Below are 19,595 nucleotides of genomic sequence, written 5' to 3' on the forward strand. Positions count from 1 at the left end.
TGACAGTCTATGAATGGAAATGCGACAGTTTCAGGGCCTCTCTATGGGTTTGTAAATGGATATAAGGGTCTGTACATATGTATATCAGAGTGTGTGTGAGTCACTCCATAGCTATGTCAATGTTTGTGACACTGTCTATATGGCTAAGTGAGAGGGTGTAAATACTTTGTATGGGTATGTGGCAGGGTTATTGAATCTCTGTATGGATATGTGAATGGGTATACAGGTGTCTACATGGGTTTGTGAGAGGTGTGAGACTCTCCGTATAAGTATGTGAATTTAATATCGCGAGCTACTTGGTGATAGCTGTGAGATCTCAGAAGTTAAGATTATCAGGCATTTCTGCACCATGATAAATTCATGTGCTAGTCTAGATTTGCATATTCTGATATGAACTGTGTAAATCAATAACTTTAAGGATCCTTGTATGATTTTACTGATTGATCTTAAACTGTATCTATTTATTGATTGTAATTTTTTTCTATTGTGTCCTTTTATGATTTTAATTAATCGATTAAAGTGCTTTGACTCTTTGAGTATGTGAATGGGTATAACAGAGTCTGTAAGGATTTGTGAGTGGGTGTTAGGGTCTTTGTATGAGTATGTGAATAGATATCACACTGTCTGTATAATTACCTCAAAGGGAATTTAAAAAGTCTCAGTGGGTATGTTAAAGAGTGTGATAGGCTCTATATGGGTTATGAATGGGAATAATTGTGCTGTATGGGTATCGAAAAGGGTCTGACAGACTATAAATGGGTATGTGAAAGGATGTCAGTCTGTTTATGGGTATGTGAATGAATATAATGTTGTCTACACTGGTATGTTAGAGTGTGAGAGTCCCTGTGAGGGGCAAGAGTTATAGTTAGCTCAGCTAACTATAACAGCTTAATTTCTTTGGTTTTGTATGAGTGAAATGTCAACCTAACTATAACATCCCTGAAACCTATGCTTTTTTCAGTGTATTTCTAAGGTTTTGAAATGCTAATTTCTACCTAGGCCATTATAGATATAACATGTAGAGAAAGAGGAAGAAAGGAGCAGAAAGAAACAAGTGAAGTTCAGATAGAGGAAAGAGACTTGCAGAAAGAGGAACAAAAATGCAGAAAGAAGAACAAAAATGCACAAAGAAGCAAGAAAAATGCAGAAAGAGGCAACAGAAGTCCAGAAAGAGGAATGAAGGCAGAGAAAGAAGCAAGACAGTGCAGAAAGAAGCAACGGAGGTGCAGAAAGAGGCCTACTTTGACTGTACCTTTCCACATACTAATATAAAGTAGCCTAAGCACTCATCCTTCTCGCAACATGTATTACACCTCACTTTTCTCTTAAAGGCTCACTAGTCATCGACTGTTCAGAATGTTAGGCATACCAAATGTAAAACAGCAATACTAACCATATCACTATTGTAAGTCTCATCAGGTTTGTGAAGGTATGCATGCATGTGTATGTGGTTTTACCTAGTGACATGTTCCAACAAAATAAACATAAAAATACTTGAATACCTATGTTTCAAAAAGCACACTCTATAAATTTGTGTACATAAAGGTGTATGTATTTCTTTGTGCTCATATTACAGGGCACATGGGTATTCAATAGTATATTTGAGTGGCTCTATAAGACCTATGTACACATGTCTGCTGTGCAGCTGAATGACAAAGCAGAACTGAGAAAATGTTACCACCTATAGGAGAAACTACTCACTTTTTAAGCTACCATCTTCAGATGCATAACACAAGATGCAAAAGAGATGCATAAAGAGGCAAGAGAGGTGCAGAAAGAGGCCAGAGATGTGCAGAAAAAGGAAAAAAAGGGTACAGAAAGAAGCAAGAGAGGTACAGAAAGAAGCAAGAGAGGTACAGAAAGAAGCAAAAGAGGTACAGAAAGGCAAGAGGGGTGCAGAAAGAGTCAAGAATGGTACAGAAAGAAAGAAGACAGGTGCAGAAAGAAGCAAACGAGGTGCAGAAAGAGGCAAGATAGGTGCAGAAAGAGGGAGGAAGGATGCAGAAAGAGTCAAGATGAATGCAGAAAGAAGTAAGTGAGGTACAGAAAAAGCAAGAGAAGTGCAGAAGCAGGCAAGAGAATTGCATAAAATGTCAAGAGAGTTGCATAAACAGGCAAAGAGGGTGCATAAAGAGGCAAGAGGGGTACATAAAGAGGTAATAGGAGAAGCTACTCACTTTTTAAGCTACCATCTTCAGATGCATAACACAAGATGCAAGAGAGATGCAGAAAGAGGCAACAGAGGTGCAGAAAGAGGCCAGAGATTTGCAGAAAAAGGAAAAAAGGGTACAGAAAGAAGCAAGAGAGGTACAGAAAGAAGCAAAAGAGGTACAGAAAGAGGCAAGAGAGGTGCAGAAAGATTCAAGAATGGTACAGAAAGAAAGAAGACAGGTGCAGAAAGAAGCAAAAGAGGTACAGAAAGAGGCAAGATATGTGCAGAAAGAGGGAGGAAGGATGCAGAAAGAGGCAAGATGAATGCAAAAAGAAGTAGGTGAGGTACAGAAAAAAGCAAGAGAAGTGCAGAAGCAGGCAAGAGAATTGCATAAAATGGCAAGAGAGTTGCATAAACAGGCAAAGAGGGTGCCTAAAGAGGCAAGAGGGGTACATAAAGAGGTATAGGGGTGAAGAAAGAGGCAGGAGAAATACAGAAAGAAGCAATAGAGGCGCTAAAAGAGGCCAGAGAGGCACAGAAACATGCAGGAAAGATACAGAAAGAGGGAACAGGGATGCAGAAAGAGGCAAGAGGGATGTAGAAATTTGCAAGGGAGGTGGAGCACGAAGCAAGAGCAGTACAGAAATAACGAACAGAGGTACAGAAAGAAGCAAGAAGGGTACAGAAAAAAGTAGGAGATGTGCAGAAAGAGGCATGAGGGGTACAGAAAGAGGCAAGAGGATGCAGAAAGAAGGAAGATAGGTGCAGAAAGAAGCAACAAAGGTGCTGAAAGAGGTGAGAAGGGTACAGAAAGAGGCAAGAGAAGTACAGAAAGAAGCAACAGAGTTACGGAAAGAGGCAAGAGAGATGCAGAAACAGGCAAGAGAAGTGCAGAAAGAGGCAAGAGAATTGCTTAAAGAAGCAACAGAGGTGCACAAGGAAGCAAGAGAAGTGCAGAAAGATGCAAGTGAGGTGCAAAAGAGGCAAGAGAGGTACAGAAAAAAGCAAAAGAACTGTAGAAAGAGGCAAGAGGGATGCATACATTTGCAAGACAACTGCAGTAAGAAGCAAGAGAAGTGCAGAAAGAACCAACAGAGGTGCAGAAAGTGGGAAGAGGGGGTAAAATGAGGCAATTTAAAGTGCAAAAAGAGGCAAAAGAGGTGCAGAAAGAGACAGGAGAACTGCATAAAAGGTCAAGAGAAGTGCAGAAAGAGGCAGGAGAGGTGCACAAAAAGCCAAGAAGGGTTCAGAAAGAGGCAAGAGTGGAGCAAAAGGAAGCAAGAGAAGTGCAGAAAGAAGCAACAGAGGTGCTGAAAGAGGCAGGAGAGGTGTGGAAACAGGCAGGAGAGGTACAGAAAGAGGGAACATGGGTGCAGAAAGAGGCAAGAGAGATGCAGAAAGAGGCAAGAGAACTGCAGAAAGAGGCCAGAGATGTGCAGAAAAAAGGAAGAAGGGTACAGAAAGAAGCAAGAGAGGTACAGAAAGAAGCAAAAGAGGTACAGAAAGAGGCAAGAGGGGTGCAGAAAGAGGCAAGAAAGGTACAGAAAGAGAGGAGAAAGGTGCAGAAAGACCAAAAGAGGTGCAGAAAAAGGCAAGATAGGTGCAGAAATCGGGAGGAAGGGTACAGAAAGAGGCAAGATGAATGCAGAAAGAAGTAAGTGAGGTACAGAAAAAAGCAAGAGAAGTGAAGAAGCAGGCAAGAGAATTGCAAAAAGTGGCAAGAGAGTTGCATAAACAGGCAAAGAGGGAGGAGAAAGAGGCAATATGGGTACAAAAAGAGGTAAGAGGGGTGTAGAAAGAGGCAGGAGAAGTACAGAAAGAAGCAGTAGAGGTGCAAAAAGAGGCCAAAGATGCACAGAAACATGCAGGAAAGATATAGAAAGAGGGAACATGGATGTAGAAAGAGGCAAGAGGGATGTAGAAATTTGCAAGAGAGGTAGAGAAAGAAGCAAGAGCAATACAGAAAGAACCAACAGAGGTACAGAAAGAAGCAAGAAGCTTGCAGAAAGAAGTAGGAGAGATGCAGAAAGAGGCAAGAGGATGCAGAAAGAAAGAAGATAGGTGCAGAAAGAAGCAACAAAGGTGCTGAAAGAGGTGAGAAGGGTACAGAAAGAGGCAAGAGAAGTACAGAAAGAAGCAACAGAGTTACGGAAAGAGGCAAGAGAGGTGCAGAAACAGGCAGGAAAGGTGCAGACAGAGGGAACAGGGGTGTAGAAAGGGGCAAGAGAGGTGCAGAAAGAGGAAACAGGGGTGCATATAGAGGCAAGAGGGGTGCTGAAAAGAGTAAGTGAGGTACAGAAAGAGGCAACAGAGGTGCAGAAAGAGGCAACAGAGATGCAGAAACAGGCAAGAGAAGTGCAAAAAGAGGTAAGAGAATTGCTTAAAGAAGCAACAGAGGTGCACAAGGAAGCAAGAGAAGTGCAGAAAGATGCAAGTGAGGTGCATAAAGAGGAAAAACTGCAGTAAGAAGCAAGAGAAGTGCAGAAAGAACCAACAGAGGTGCAGAAAGTAGGAAGAGGGGGTACAATGAGACAATTTGAAGTGCAAAAAGAGGCAAAAGAGGTGCAGAAAAAGACAAGAGAACTGCATAAAAGGTCAAGAGAGGTGCAGAAAGAGGCAGGAGAGGTGCACAAAAAGGCAAGAAGGGTTCAGAAAGAGGCAAGAGTGGAGCAAAAAGAAGCAAGAGAAGTGCAGAAAGAAGCAACGGAGGTGCTGAAAGAGGCAAGAAAGGTGTAGGTCCAGGCAGGAGAGGTACAGAAAGAGGGAACATGGGTGCAGAAAGAGGCAAGAGAGATGCAGAAAGACACAAGAGAACTGCAGAAAGAGGCCAGAGATGTGCAGAAAAAGGGAAGAAGGGTACAGAAAGAAGCAAGAGAGGTACAGAAAGAAGCAAAAGAGGTACAGAAAGAGGCAAGAGGGGTGCAGAAAGAGGCAAGAAAGGTACAGAAAGAGAGGAGACAGGTGCAGAACGAAGCAAAAGAGGTGCAGAAAGAGGCAAGATAGGTGCAGAAATCGGGAGGAAGGGTGCAGAAAGAGGCAAAATGAATGCAGAAAGAAGTAAGTAAGGCACAGAAAAAAGCAAGAGAAGTGCAGAAGCAGGCAAGAGAATTGCATCAAGTGGCAAGAGAGTTGCATAAACACGCAAAGAGGTTGGAGAAAGAGGCAATATAGGTACAAAAAGAGGTAAGAGGGGTGCAGAAAGAGGCAGGAGAAGTAAAGAAATAAGCTAAAGAGGTGCAAAAAGAGGCCAGAGAGGCACAGAAACATGCAGGAAAGATACAGAAAGAGGGAACAGGGATGCAGAAAGAGGCAAGAGGGATGTAGAAATTTGCAAGAGAGGTGGAGAAAGAAGCAAGAGCAATACAGAAACAACCAACAGAGGTACAGAAAGGAGCAAGAAGGGTGCAGAAAGAAGTAGGAGAGACGCAGAAAGAGGCATGAGGGGTACAGAAAGAGGCAAGAGGATGCAGAAAGAAGGAAGATAGGTACAGAAAGAAGCAACAAAGGTGCTGAAAAAGGTGAGAAGTGTACAGAAAGAGGCAAGAGAAGAACAGAAAGAAGCAACCGAGTTATAGAAAGAGGCAAGAGAGGTGCAGAAACAGGCAGGAAAGGTGCAGAAAGAGGGAACAGGGGTGCAGAAAGGGGCAAGAGAGGTGCAGAAAGAGGGAACAGGGGTGCAGAAAGAGGCAAGAGGGATGCTGAAAGGAATAAGTGAGGTACAGAAAGAGGCAACATAGGTGCAGAAAGAGACAAGAGAGATGCAGAAACAGGTAAGAGAAGTGCAGAAAGAGGTAGGAGAATTGCTGAAAGAAGCAACAGAGGTGAACAAGAAAGCAAGAGAAATACAGAAAGACGCAAGTGAGGTGCAAAAAGAGGCAAGAAAGGTACAGAAAAAAAGCAAGAGAACTATAGAAAGCGGCTATAGGGATGCAGAAATTTGCAAGAAAGCTGCAGTACGAAGCAAGAGAAGTGCAGAAAGAACCAACAGAGGTGCAGAAAGTGGGAATAGAGGGCAAAATGAGGCAATTTGAAGTGCAGAAAGAGGCAAAAGAGGTGCAGAAAGAGACAAGAGAACTGCATAAAAGGTCAGGAGAGGTGCAGAAAGAGGCAGGAGAGGTGCACAAAAAGGCAAGAAGGGTTCAGAAAGAGGCAAGAGCGGTGCAAAAAGAAGCAAGAGAAGTGCAGAAAGAAGCAACAGAGGTGCTGAAAGAGGCAAGAGAGGTGTAGAAACAGGCAGGAGAGGTACAGAAAGAGGGAACATGGGTGCAAAAAGAGGCAAGCGAGTTGCAGAAAGAGGCAAGAGAGGTACAGAACAAAAAAGAGGGGTGCAGAAAGAGGCAAGAGAATTGCAGAGAAAGGGAAGAGAGGTGCAGAAAGAGGCAATAGGAGTGTAGAAAGAGGTAAGAGGGGTTTAAAAAGAAGCAAGAGATGTGCAGAAAGAAGCAAAAGAGGTGCTGAAAGATGCAAGAGAGGTGCAAAAACAGGCAGAAGAGGTGCAGAAAGAGGGAACAGGGGTACAGAAAAAGTCAAGGGGGTGCAGAAAGAGGCAAGAGAAATGCAGAAAGAAGCAATCAATCAAAGAATGCTTTATTCAACAATGCATGTCATAAAAAGCGTTTCAGATAAACAGTTAAACCAGTACAAAATGTTAAGAGCATAGATAAAAACTTTTGTGCAAAATGGGCATCTAATTTCCCAATATAATACCAGGACATTAGTTCATGGTAAAACAGGCATAAAAGCATAAATTTCAGATGATCTCAATTGATCTAAAAAAAACATATAAAAGCTTCTTAGAGCCAATATAGGATAGGTCGTAACCTGGCAAGGTCCACCATAGCATTACTGCCCAGATCACTCCTTAAGGGAACAGTAGGTGTACTTTGTGTTAGACTGGTTATTGCTCGCAAGAACGTGTTCTCAGCGATAGTTAGCTGTAACAAATTCTGTAGGCCCCATAGCTCAACACCATAGAAGGTCGAGCTCACCACTTTGGTGGTAAAAATTTGGAGTGCCGGGCTGAGTGGTTTTGTCAGGGAGGTTTTAAATTTCTTTCTTAGGACACCCGCTAACTGTTGATGTTTTAGTGCCATGGCATCAATGTGCAGCTTCCATCTCATATCCTTCTGCAGTTTGATGGCCAAATAGACAAATGCATCAACCTGCTTGAGGGGGAGCCCATCCATTGTTATTCTGCCCTTAAAGGATCTATGTTGATTAAAGGCCATGAACTTGGTATGTCAGCATTAATTTTTAAGCCTCGTAGAAGACAGAGTTCTTCATATCGTTGCAGTGTGTGTTGTAGACCACTTGGGGTTTTAGAGATGATCAGGGTGTCATCTGTGAACATTAAAATTGGGATCTTTCTACCAGCTAGGACAGGAGCATCAGTATGGGTAGCGGCAAGTACATTTCCCACTTCTTTTATAAAGAGGGAGAAGAGTGTACGCACAAGAAAGGGATCTGTCTTGTTTCCCTGCACCCCCCATCGGATCTGTGCAAAGTTTCCCTCATGGAGGCAGACAATAAGGTAGAGTAAATCCAGTGGCATCCCCATTGCTTTCAATACCTCCCATAGTTTATGCCATGAGACCAGGTCAAAGGTTGATTTCAAATCAACAAAGGCAGCATACATGCTGCCCTTGTCGAGGACTATTGTCTGCCAATAAAATTGTAACAAAGTGGAAGAACTGCTCGTTTGTGCTTATATGAGCCCAGAAACCTGCCTGAAGGTGGCTAATGATGGAATTTTCATCCATCCATACATGAGTCTTGGCCAAGACAAGCCAAGCCACCACCTTTTGTATGGAATCTATGAGTTTTATAGGCCTTTAGTTGCCAGGCATGAACTTATCTCCTTTCTTGTAAACTGGGATTAGGTCTTCCCCCCGCCAGGTGTCCGGGATAGGAGCACCATGGGCAATGGTGTTTGCTAATAAAAGTATATATTGGGTGTATTTGGCTCTGTCCTGCAAGAAAATGTCAGCGGGGACAAAGTCTATCCCTGGTGCTCAGCCTCCAGTAAGTGCATTAAGGGTAGCGCTAATGTCTGCCTCATCAAATACCATGTCAGTAGAGTAAAAGTGTATCGATACAGATCTACACACCTCTACTTCATTGCTGGCATATTGAGCGGAAAAGTGGCTAACCCACACACCCGGGTCAACAAGATTTTCGGAGGGTAGTGCCACTCCTCCCCTGCCCCATTTTACCAAGTACCAGAACCGTTGTGCATGTTTACTACCACAGGCACATTTTAATTCCAACCACCTATCCTCATCCCAGGCTTTTTTGGCGCAAAAGATAACCTTCTTATAAGTGGTCCTAGCAGATTGCACTGTAACCACATCGCCCGACTTGATTGCCTCACTAAGGGCATGATGGGCGCTTCTGCAGTCAATATTGTACCAACGATGCTTGGTTTTCAGAGTGTCTCTCGTCCTGGCTTTGCTTGGTCTTTGAAAATAAGTATGAATTTTTTAAAATAATACTTAATGCAATTGTATAAAGTCATTGTATAAAGGGATATCTCCATCGCTTTTACTGTATTTTCCATCTCGCCAGTGATAGAGGATAAGTTTCTGGGTGTTCTAAAATCATGGACCATTTGACTCGCTGCAAGTTGGAGGTCACTAGTAATATGTGTAGCATCAGTTTGTGCTTGTGCCCTTAAATCCCTAAGTTCAAACCTAGAGCACAGTGAGTCATGGTTACTCTCCACACGTGGCTGCACAACCATGTCCTCAAGGGTATGCAATAGGTTCAACTAACTAAAAGATAATCAATGCTTCTTGAGTGATATCCACTATTGAATGTTTGTGCCCTATGTCTATCAAAAGTGGTTCTACCACTGGCTGCCCTTAGCCCATATTCTAAACAGAGAGCTTCCAATTGTACGGCAGCCTCTATCAACTGTTTAATTTGCATAACTTCCAGTAATGGAACACCCCACTGCTCATCCTCCTCCCTCGTCACATTATTATCCTCAATATCAAGGGGTTCAAGTGTCGTATTTAGATCCCCAACTATATCTGCAGAGGCTTCCCCTGAATGTGTTTCTAAGAGCTCGCCTAAGGCGGGAATGGTGTCCGAATTCCGCCCCGCTAAGGCCTCTGGCGTATATATTGTAGAGGTCAATAGATCCATATTGGCCAGACACCAGCCTAATTGCAACAATACTGTTGTTGTCTGTAGGTAGGGCCAGGATTTGGAGGTGGATATCCTGTCTAGCCCACATTGTGAGGCCCCCCGATGGCCGCCCTCTAACACTCTGGGTTGCCAGAATGTAGAAGTTAAGGTATCCAGGGTGATGGATTGGCTCTATGGACCAGGTTTCCTGAAAAGCACAGATATCAAACTCTTCTATAAAGTTATACCAATCAGGAGCGACACCCCTATGCCTCAAGCCGGCAATGTTCCAGGATAATACCGTGATAGTGAGTGACAATATATTTGTACCTAGTATTTGGCCTGCCCTGAGGATTATGGGTCATGGCCTCTGGTCTAGTATGCACCTAGCAATACTAGGAGAGCTGGTCAGTGTTGGAAATATACCATCCGGGCGAGAGATAATGAGCTCACTAGTGTGTGTTGTTTTGGTATCCTGTAAGCTGACACCAGGGGGCAGAGGACACCTTCAATCTATCTCTCTGAGTGGGGACCCAGTGCATTGGGGGTTGCTGGAATATTTAGGAGTCAAGTCGCTGATCTTATCTGGGAGGCTGTATTTGAGGCGAATGGTGGTTTTGAAAAGATGCCTGGTTACCTTTATAGACTGAATACTTGCTCGGGTGCCCTGTACATGATTCGCGGTTGGAAGATGATGGAGAGCAGCTCTGTTATAAATTTCCCCACCCTGGTACTTGGGCTCTTGATGGACTCCTTTGGCGCTCCCATGGCTTACTCTACTACCACTAGCACCTGTCTTAGCACCCTGGGGTTCCCCTGATATTGGATGGGAATTGACCGACCCCCTTTTTCATTTACCTGCCTAATAGGCTTGGGACATAGAATCTTTTTAAGGGATTGGAGATCATTAAGTACCCTACTAAAGGATTCAGTGAGGCTACCTATGGCTGCCTTAAGCGCTCTAATTTCTTCTACTAGATTAGTTTTTTGTGCTGTAACAATGTTTGCAAGAGCATCTCATTGTGAATGGAATTAGTGTAGGTGACTATGCTTTCACTAACATTAGGTGCTTCCTTTCTGGTGTGGGGGACAGAACCTGGGAGTGAAGATGCCTCCCTTTGTGGTTGCTCTATTGTCTTAGTGCCCCCTTTTTGTGCCTTGCTTCTCAAAATGATGTGCTTATCTAATGGATAGTTATTATCGGTGAGAGGGGCAAAGCTGTTACTGCAAGGGAAGGCTAAGAGATCATCTACTCGTGCTTGCTCCTCTATCACCTCATTGTCAAGCTTGCTAACACTAGGATTTGAGACAGCTGTGGGAGGTTTCTTTCCCTTTACTCTGTTAAATATCGATGGAATACAGCCTTTATGGGTTTTATTAGCGGGGCTTCCATGAGACTGTGTGCTGGGTACTGGGATCGGTGTATTGTTAGAATCAGGAAGGCCTTCATATTCTGACAAATTATGAATGCAGTCTTGATGGTTTTTAAAGCGCCTCCTTGCGCTGTGACTGACGTAGTCAGCGGCGGTAGGCAAGCCTCAAGGGAGTCTGGGACTCGAGGTCTGGCCTCCTGGCCCCAGTACCTTGCAGTAACAGAACTGCAGAAAGAGGCAAGAAAGGTGCAGAAACAGACAGGAGAGGTGCAGAAAGATGGACCATGGGTGCAGAAAGAAGCAAAAGAGGTACAGAAAGAGGCAAGAGGGGTGCAGAAAGAGTCAAGAATGATACAGAAAGAAAGAAGACAGGTGCAGAAAGAAGCAAAAGAGGTGCAGAAAGAGGCAAGATAGGTGCAGAAAGAGGGAGGAAGGATGCAGAAAGAGGCAAGATGAATGCAGAAAGAAGTAAGTGAGGTACAGAAAAAAGCAAGAGAAGTGCAGAAGCAGGCAAGAGAATTGCATAAAACGGCAAGAGAGTTGCATAAACAGGCATAGAGGGTGCATAAAGAGGCAAGAGGGGTACATAAAGAGGTAATGGGAGAAGCTACTCACTTTTTAAGCTACCATCTTCAGATGCATAACACATGATGCAAGAAAGATGCAGAAAGAGGCAACAGAGGTGCAGAAAGAGGCCAGAGATGTGCAGAAAAAGGAAAAAAGGGTACAGAAAGAAGCAAAAGAGGTACAGATAGAAGCAAAAGAGGTACATAAAGATGCAAGAGGGGTGCAGAAAGAGTCAAGAATGGTACAGAGAGAAAGAAGACAGGTGCAGAAAGAAGCAAAAGAGGTACAAAAAGAGGCAAGATATGTGCAGAAAGAGGGAGGAAGGATGCAGAAAGAGGCAAGATGAATGCAGAAAGAAGTAAGTGAGGTACAGAAAAAAGCAAGAGAAGTGCAGAAGCAGGCAAGAGAATTGCATAAAATGGCAAGAGAGTTGCAAAAACAGGCAAAGAGGGTGCATAAAGAGGCAAGAGGGGTACATAAAGAGGTAATAGGGGTGACGAAAGAGGCAGGAGAAATACAGAAAGAAGCAATGGAGGCGCTAAAAGAGGCCAGAGAGGCACAGAAACATGCAGGAAAGATACAGAAAGAGGGAACAGGGATGCAGAAAGAGGCAAGAGGGATATAGAAATTTGCAAGGGAGGTGGAGCAAGAAGCAAGCGCAGTACAGAAAGAACCAACAGAGGTACAGAAAGAAGCAAGAAGGGTACAGAAAAAAGTAGGAGAGGTGCAGAAAGAGGCGTGAGGGGTACAGAAAGAGGCAAGAGGATGCCGAAAGAAGGAAGATAGGTGCAGAAAGAAGCAACAAAGGTGCTGAAAGAGGTGAGAAGGGTACAGAAAGAGGCAAGAGAAGTACAGAAAGAAGCAACAGAGTTACGGAAAGAGGCAAGAGAGATGCAGAAAAAGGCAAGAGAAGTGCAGAAAGAGGCAAGAGAATTGCTTAAAGAAGCAACAGAGGTGCACAAGGAAGCAAGAGAAGTGCAGAAAGATGCAAGTGAGGTGCAAAAAGAGGCAAGAGAGGTACAGAAAAAAGCAAAAGAACTATAGAAAGAGGCAAGAGGGATGCATACATTTGCAAGAAAACTGCAGTAAGAAGCAAGAGAAGTGCAGAAAGAACCAACAGAGGTGCAGAAAGTAGGAAGAGGGGGTACAATGAGACAATTTGAAGTGCAAAAAGAGGCAAAAGAGGTGCAGAAAGAGACAAGAGAACTGCATAAAAGGTCAAGAGAGGTGCAGAAAGAGGCAGGAGAGGTGCACAAAAAGGCAAGAAGGGTTCAGAAAGAGGCAAGAGTGGAGCAAAAAGAAGCAAGAGAAGTGCAGAAAGAAGCAACCGAGGTGCTGAAAGAGGCAAGAGAGGTGTAGAAACAGGCAGGAGAGGTACAGAAAGAAGGAGCATGGGTGAAGAAAGAGGCAAGAGAGATGCAGAAAGAGGCAAGAGAACTGCAGAAAGAGGCCAGAGATGTGTAGAAAAAGGGAAGAAGGGTACAGAAAGAAGCAAGAGAGGTACAGAAAGAAGCAAAAGAGGTACAGAAAGAGGCAAGAGGGGTGCAGAAAGAGGCAAGAAAGGTACAGAAAGAGAGGAGACAGGTGCAGAACGAAGCAAAAGCGGTGCAGAAAGAGGCAAGATAGGTGCAGAAATTGGGAGGAAGGGTGCAGAAAGAGGCAAGATGAATGCAGAAAGAAGTAAGTAAGGCACAGAAAAAAGCAAGAGAAGTGCAGAAGCAGGCAAGAGAATTGCATAAAGTGGCAAGAGAGTTGCATAAACAGGCAAAGAGGGAGGAGAAAGAGGCAATATGGATACAAAAAGAGGTAAGAGGGGTGCAGAAAGAGGCAGGAGAAGTACAAAAAGAAGCTATAGAGGTGCAAAAAAAAGGCCAGAGAGGCACAGAATTATGCAGGAAAGATACAGAAAGAGGGAACAGGGATGCAGAAAGAGGCAAGAGGGATGTAGAAATTTGCAAGAGAGGTGGAGAAATAAGCAAGAGCAATACAGAAAGAACCAACAGAGGTACAGAAAGAAGCAAGAAGGGTGCAGAAAGAAGTAGGAGAGACACTGAAAGAGGCATGAGGGGTACAGAAAGAAGGAAGATAGGTGCAGAAAGAAGCAAAAAAGGTGCTGAAAGAGCTGAGAAGTGTACAGAAAGAGGCAAGAGAGGTGCAGAAACAGGCAGGAAAGGTGCAGAATGAGGGAACAGGGGTGCAGAAAGGGGCAAGAGAGGTGCAGAAAGAGGGAACAGGGGTGCAGAAAGAGGCAAGAGGGATGCTGAAAGGAGTAAGTGAGGTACAGAAAGAGGCAACAGAGGTGCAGAAAGAGACAAGAGAGATGCAGAAACAGGCAAGAGAAGTGCAGAAAGAGGTAAGAGAATTGCTGAAAGAAGCAACAGAGGTGAACAAGGAACCAAGAGAAGTACAGAAAGATGCAAGTGAGGTGCAAAAAGAGGCAAGAGAGGTACAGAAAAAGCAAGAGAACTGTAGAAAGAGGCAAGAGGGATGCAGAAATTTGCGAGAAAGCTGCAGTAAGAAGCAAGAGAAGTGCAGAAAGAACCAACAGAGGTGCAGAAAGTGGGAATAGGGGGCAAAATGAGGCAAGTTGAAGTGCAGAAAGAGCCAAAAGAGGTGCAGAAGGAGACAAGAGAACTGCATAAAAGGTCAGGAGAGGTGCAGAAAGAGGCAGGAGAGGTCCACAAATAGGCAAGAAGGGTTCAGAAAGAGGCAAGAGAGAGGTGCAGAAAGAGGTAATAGGAGTATAGAAAGAGGTAAGAGGGGTTTAAAAAGAAGCAAGAGATGTGCAGAAAGAAGCAAAAGAGGTGCTGAAAGATGCAAGAGAGGTGCAAAAACAGGCAGAAGAGGTGCAGAAAGAGGGAACGAGGGTACAGAAAAAGCCAAGGGGGTGCAGAAAGAGGCAAGAGAAATGCAGAAAGAAGTAATCAATCAAAGAATGCTTTATTCAACAATGCATGTCATAAAAAGTATTTCAGATAAACAGTTAAACCAGTACAAAATGTTAAGAGCATAGATAAAAACTTTTGTGCAAAATGGGCATCTAATTTCCCGATATAATACCAGGACATTAGTTCATGGTAAAACAGGCATAAAAGCATAATTTCAGATGATCTCCATTGATCTAAAAAAACATATAAAAGCTTCTTAGAGCCAATATAGGATAGGTCCTAACCTGGCAAGGTCCACCATAACATTACTGCCCAGATCACTCCTTAAGGGAACAGTAGGTGTACTTTGTGTTAGACTGGTTATCGCTCGCAAGAACGTGTTCTCAGCGACAGTTAGCTGTAACAAATTCTGTAGGCCCCATAGCTCAGCACCATAGAAGGTCGAGCTCACCACTTTGGTGTTAAAAATTTGGAGTGCCGGGCTGAGTGGTTTTGTCAGGCAGGTTTTAAATTCCTTTCTTAGGACACCAGCTAACTGTTGATGTTTTAGTGCCATGGCATTAATGTTCAGCTTCCATCTCATATCCTTCTGCAGTTTGATGGCCAGATAGACAAATGCATCAACCTGCTTGAGGGGGAACCCATCTATTGTTATTCTGCCCTTAAAGGATCTACGTTAATTAAAGGCCATGAACTTGGTCTGTCAGCATTAATTTGTAAGCTTTGTAGAAGACAGAGTTCTTCATATCGTTGCAGTGTGTGTTGTAGACCACTTGGGGTTTTAGAGATGATCAGGGTGTCATCTGTGAACATTAAAATTGGGATCTTTCTACCAGCTAGGACAGGAGCATCAGTATGGGTAGCGGCAAGTACATTTCCCACTTCTTTTATAAAGAGGGAGAAGAGTGTACGCACAAGAAAGGGATCTGTCTTGTTTCCCTGCACCCCCCATCGGATCTGTGCAAAGTTTCCCTCATGGAGGCAGACAATAAGGTAGAGTAAATCCAGTGGCATCCCCATTGGTTTCAATACCTCTCATAGTTTATGCCATGAGACCAGGTCAAAGGTTGATTTCAAATAAACAATGGCAGCATACATGCTGCCCTTGTCGAGGGCTACTGTCTGCCAATAAAATTGTAACAATGTGGAAGACCTGGTCGTTTGTGATTATATGAGCCCAGAAACCTGCCTGAAGGTGGCTAATGATGGAATTTTCATCCATCCATACATGAGTCTTGGCCAAGACAAGCCAAGCCACCACCTTTTGTATGAAATCTATGAGTTTTATAGGCCTGTAGTTGCCAGGCATGGACTTATCTCCTTTCTTGTAAACTGGGATTAGCGCTTCCCCCCGCCAGGTGTCCGGGATAGGAGCACCATGGGCAATGGTGTTTGCTAATAAAAGTATACATTGGGTGCATTTGGCTCTGTCCTGCAAGAAAATGTCAGCGGAGACATAGTCTATCCCTGGTGCTCAGCCTCCAGTAAGTGCATTAAGGGTAGCGCTAACGTCTGCCTCATCAAATACCATGTCAGTAGAGTAAAAGTGTATCGATGCAGATCCACACACCTCTACTTCATTGCTGGCATATTGAGCGGAAAAGTGGCTAACCCACACACCCGGGTCAACAAGATTTTAGGAGGGTAGTGCCACTCCTCCCCTGCCCCATTTTACCAAGTACCAGAACCGTTGTGCATGTTTACTACCACAGGCACATTTTAATTTCAACCACCTATCCTCATCCCAGGCTTTTTTGGCGCAAAAGATAACCTTCTTATAAGTGGTCCTAGCAGATTGCACTGTAGCCACATCGCCCGACTTGATTGCCTCACTAAGGGCACGATGGGTGCTTCTGCAGTCAATATTGTACCAACGATGCTTGGTTTTCAGAGTGTCTCTCGTCCTGGCTTTGCGTGGTCTTTGAAAATAAGTATGAATTTTTTAAAATAATACATAATGCAATTGTATAAAGTCATTGTATAAAGGGATTTCTCCATCGCTTTTACTGTATTTTCCATCTCGCCAGTGATAGAGGATAAGTTTCTGGGTGTTCTAAAATCATGGACCATTTGACTCGCCGCAAGCTGGAGGTCACTAGTAATATGTGTAGCATCAGTTTGTGCTTGTGCCCTTAAATCCCTAAGTTCAAACCTAGAGCACAGTGAGTCATGGTTACTCTCCACACGTGGCTGCACAACCATGTCCTCAAGGGTATGCAATAGGTTCAACTAACTAAAAGATAATCAATGCTTCTTGAGTGATATCCACTATTGAATGTTTGTGCCCTATGTCTATCAGAAGTGGTTCTACCACTGGCTGCCCTTAGCCCATATTCTAAACAGAGAGCTTCCAATTGTATGGCAGCCTCTGTCAACTGTTTAATTGGCATAAGTTCCAGTAATGGAACACCCCACTGCTCATCCTCCTCCCTCGTCACATTATTATCCTCAATATAACGGGGTTCAAGTGTCGTATTTAGATCCCCAACTATATCTGCAGAGGCTTCCCCTGAATGTGTTTCTAAGAGCTCGCCTAAGGCGGGAATGGTGTCCGAATTCTGCCCCGCTAAAGCCTCTGGCGTATACATTGCAGAGGTCAATAGATCCATATTGGCCAGACACCAGCCTAATTGCAACAATACTGTTGTTGTCTATAGGTAGGGCCAGGATTTGGAGGTAGATATCCTGGCTAGCCCACATTGTGAGGCCCCAGATGGCCATCCTTTAACACTCTGGGTTGCCAGAATGTAGAGGTTAAGGTATCCAGGGTGATGGATTGGCTCTATGGACCAGGTTTCCTGAAAAGCACAGATATCAAACTCTTCTATAAAGTTATTCCAATCAGGAGCGACACCCCTATGCCTCAAGCCGGCAATGTTCCAGGATAATACCGTGATAGTGAGTGACAATAAATTTGTACCTAGTATTTGGCCTGCCCTGGGGATTATGGGTCATGGCCTCTGGTCTGGTATGCGCCTAGCAATACAAGGAGAGCTGGTCAGTGTTGGAAATATACCATCCAGGCGAGAGATAATGAGCTCACTAGTGTGTGTTGTTTTGGTATCCTGTAAGCTGACACCAGGGGGCATTGGACACCTTCAATCTATCTCTCTGAGTGGGGACCCGGTGCATTGGGGGTTGCTGGAATATTTAGGAGTCAAGCCGCTGATCTTATCTGGGAGGTTATATTTGAGGCGAATGGTGGTTTTGAAAAGATGCTGAGTCCGAAGATCAAAGGCTAACAGGTTTTCTACTAGGTCATGGTGAGATAGAGTCAGGGAAATAGTGTCCATGACATATCCCGGAAGAGAGTGACTTTTAGCCCAGAGTATATCATCCCTTATTATGGATCGACACCCCCTCACTCGTCGAATCCAGTGAATGGACTTGTTAACCAGTGTGGCCTCAGCTTTGTTGTTTGTCATAGATGGGAGCTTAGGTACGTTAGTCAAGTATATTATCAGCTTCCACACAGGGGAAATATCTGTGCCAAGAGAGATGGAATGCCTGGTTACCTTTATAGACTGAATACTTGCTCGGGTGCCCTGTACATGATTCGCGGTTGGAAGATGATGGAGAGCAGCTCTGTTATAAATTTCTCCACCCTGGTACTTGGGCTCTTGATGGACTCCTTTGGCGCTCCCATGGCTTACTCTACTACCACTAGCACCTGTGTTAGCACCCTGGGGTTCCCCTGATATTGGATGGGAATTTCCCGATCCCCCTTTTCCTTTACCTGCCTAATAGGCTTGGGACATAGAATCTTTTTAATGGATTGGACATCATTAAGTACCCTACTAAAGGATTCAGTGAGGCTACCTATGGCTGCCTTAAGCGCTCTAATTTCTTCTACTAGATTAGTTTTTTGTGCTGTAACAATGTTTGCAAGAGCATCTCATTGTGAATGGAATTAGTGTAGGTGACTATGCTTTCACTAACATTAGGTGCTTCCTTTCTGGTGTGGGGGACAGAACCTGGGAGTGAAGATGCCTCCCTTTGTGGTTGCTCTATTGTCTTAGTGCCCCTTTTTTGTGCCTTGCTTCTCAAATTGATGTGCTTATCTAATAGATAGTTATTATCTGTGAGAGGGGCAAAGCTGTTACTGCAAGGGAAGGCTAAGAGATCATCTACTCGTGCTTGCTCCTCTATCACCTCATTGTCAAGCTTGCTAAAACTAGGATTTGAGACAGCTGTGGGAGGTTTCTTTCCCTTTACTCTGTTAAATATCGATGGAATACAGTCTTTATGGGTTTTATAAGCGGGGCTTCCATGAGACTTTGTGCTGGGTACTGGGATCGGTGTATTGTTAGAATCAGGAAGGCCTTCATATTCTGACAAATTATGAATGCAGTCTTGATGGTTTTTAAAGCGCCTCCTTGCGCTGTGACTGATGTAGTCAGCGGCAGTAGGCAAGCCTCAAGGGAATCTGGGACTCAAGGTCTGGCCTCCTGGCCCCAGTCCCTTGCAGTAACAGAACTGCAGAAAGAGGCAAGAAAGGTGCAGAAACAGGCAGGAGAGGTGCAAAAAGATGGATTATGGGTGCAGAAAGAAGCAAAAGAGGTACAGAAAGAGGCAAGACGGGTGCAGAAAGAGTCAAGAATGGTACAGAAAGAAAGAAGACAGGTGCAGAAAGAAGCAAAAGAGGTGCAGAAAGAGGCAAGATAGGTTTAGAAAGAGGGAGGAAGGATGCAGAAAGAGGCAAGATGAATGCAGAAAGAAGTAAGTGAGGTACAGAAAAAAGCAAGAGAAGTGCAGAAGCAGGCAAGAGAATTGCAAAAAACTGTCAAGAGAGTTGCATAAACAGGCAAAGAGGGTGCATAAAGAGGCAAGAGGGGTACATAAAGAGGTAATAGGAGAAGCTACTCACTTTTTAAGCTACCATCTTCAGATGCATAACACAAGATGCAAGAGAGATGCAGAAAGAGGCAACAGAGGTGCAGAAAGAGGCCAGAGATGTGCAGAAAAAGGAAAAAGGGTACAGAAAGAAGCAAGAGAGGTGCAGAAAGAAGCAAAAGAGGTACAGAAAGAGGCAAGATAGGTGCCGAAAGAGGGAGGAAGGATGCAGAAAGAGGCAAGATGAATGCAGAAAGAAGTAAGTGACGTACAGAAAAAAGCAAGAGAAGTGCAGAAGCAGGCAAGAGAATTGCATAAAATAGCAAGAGAGTTGCATAAACAGGCAAAGAGGTTGCATAAAGAGGCAAGAGGGGTACATAAAGAGGTAATAGGGGTGAAGGAAGAGGCAGGAGAAATACAGAAAGAAGCAATGGAGGCGCTAAAAGAGGCCAGAGAGGCACAGAACATGCAGGAAAGATACAGAAAGAGGGAACAGGGATGCAGAAAGAGGCAAGAGGGATGTAGAAATTTGCAAGGGAGGTGGAGCAAGAAGCAAGAGCAGTACAGAAAGAACCAAAAGAGGTACAGAAAGAAGCAAGAAGGGTACAGAAAAAAGTAGGAGAGGTGCAGAAAGAGGCCTGAGGGGTACAGAAA

The sequence above is a fragment of the Lissotriton helveticus genome, chromosome 2_1 (assembly GCF_964261635.1).
Source record: "Lissotriton helveticus chromosome 2_1, aLisHel1.1, whole genome shotgun sequence".
NCBI classification, from domain to species: domain Eukaryota; kingdom Metazoa; phylum Chordata; class Amphibia; order Caudata; family Salamandridae; genus Lissotriton; species Lissotriton helveticus.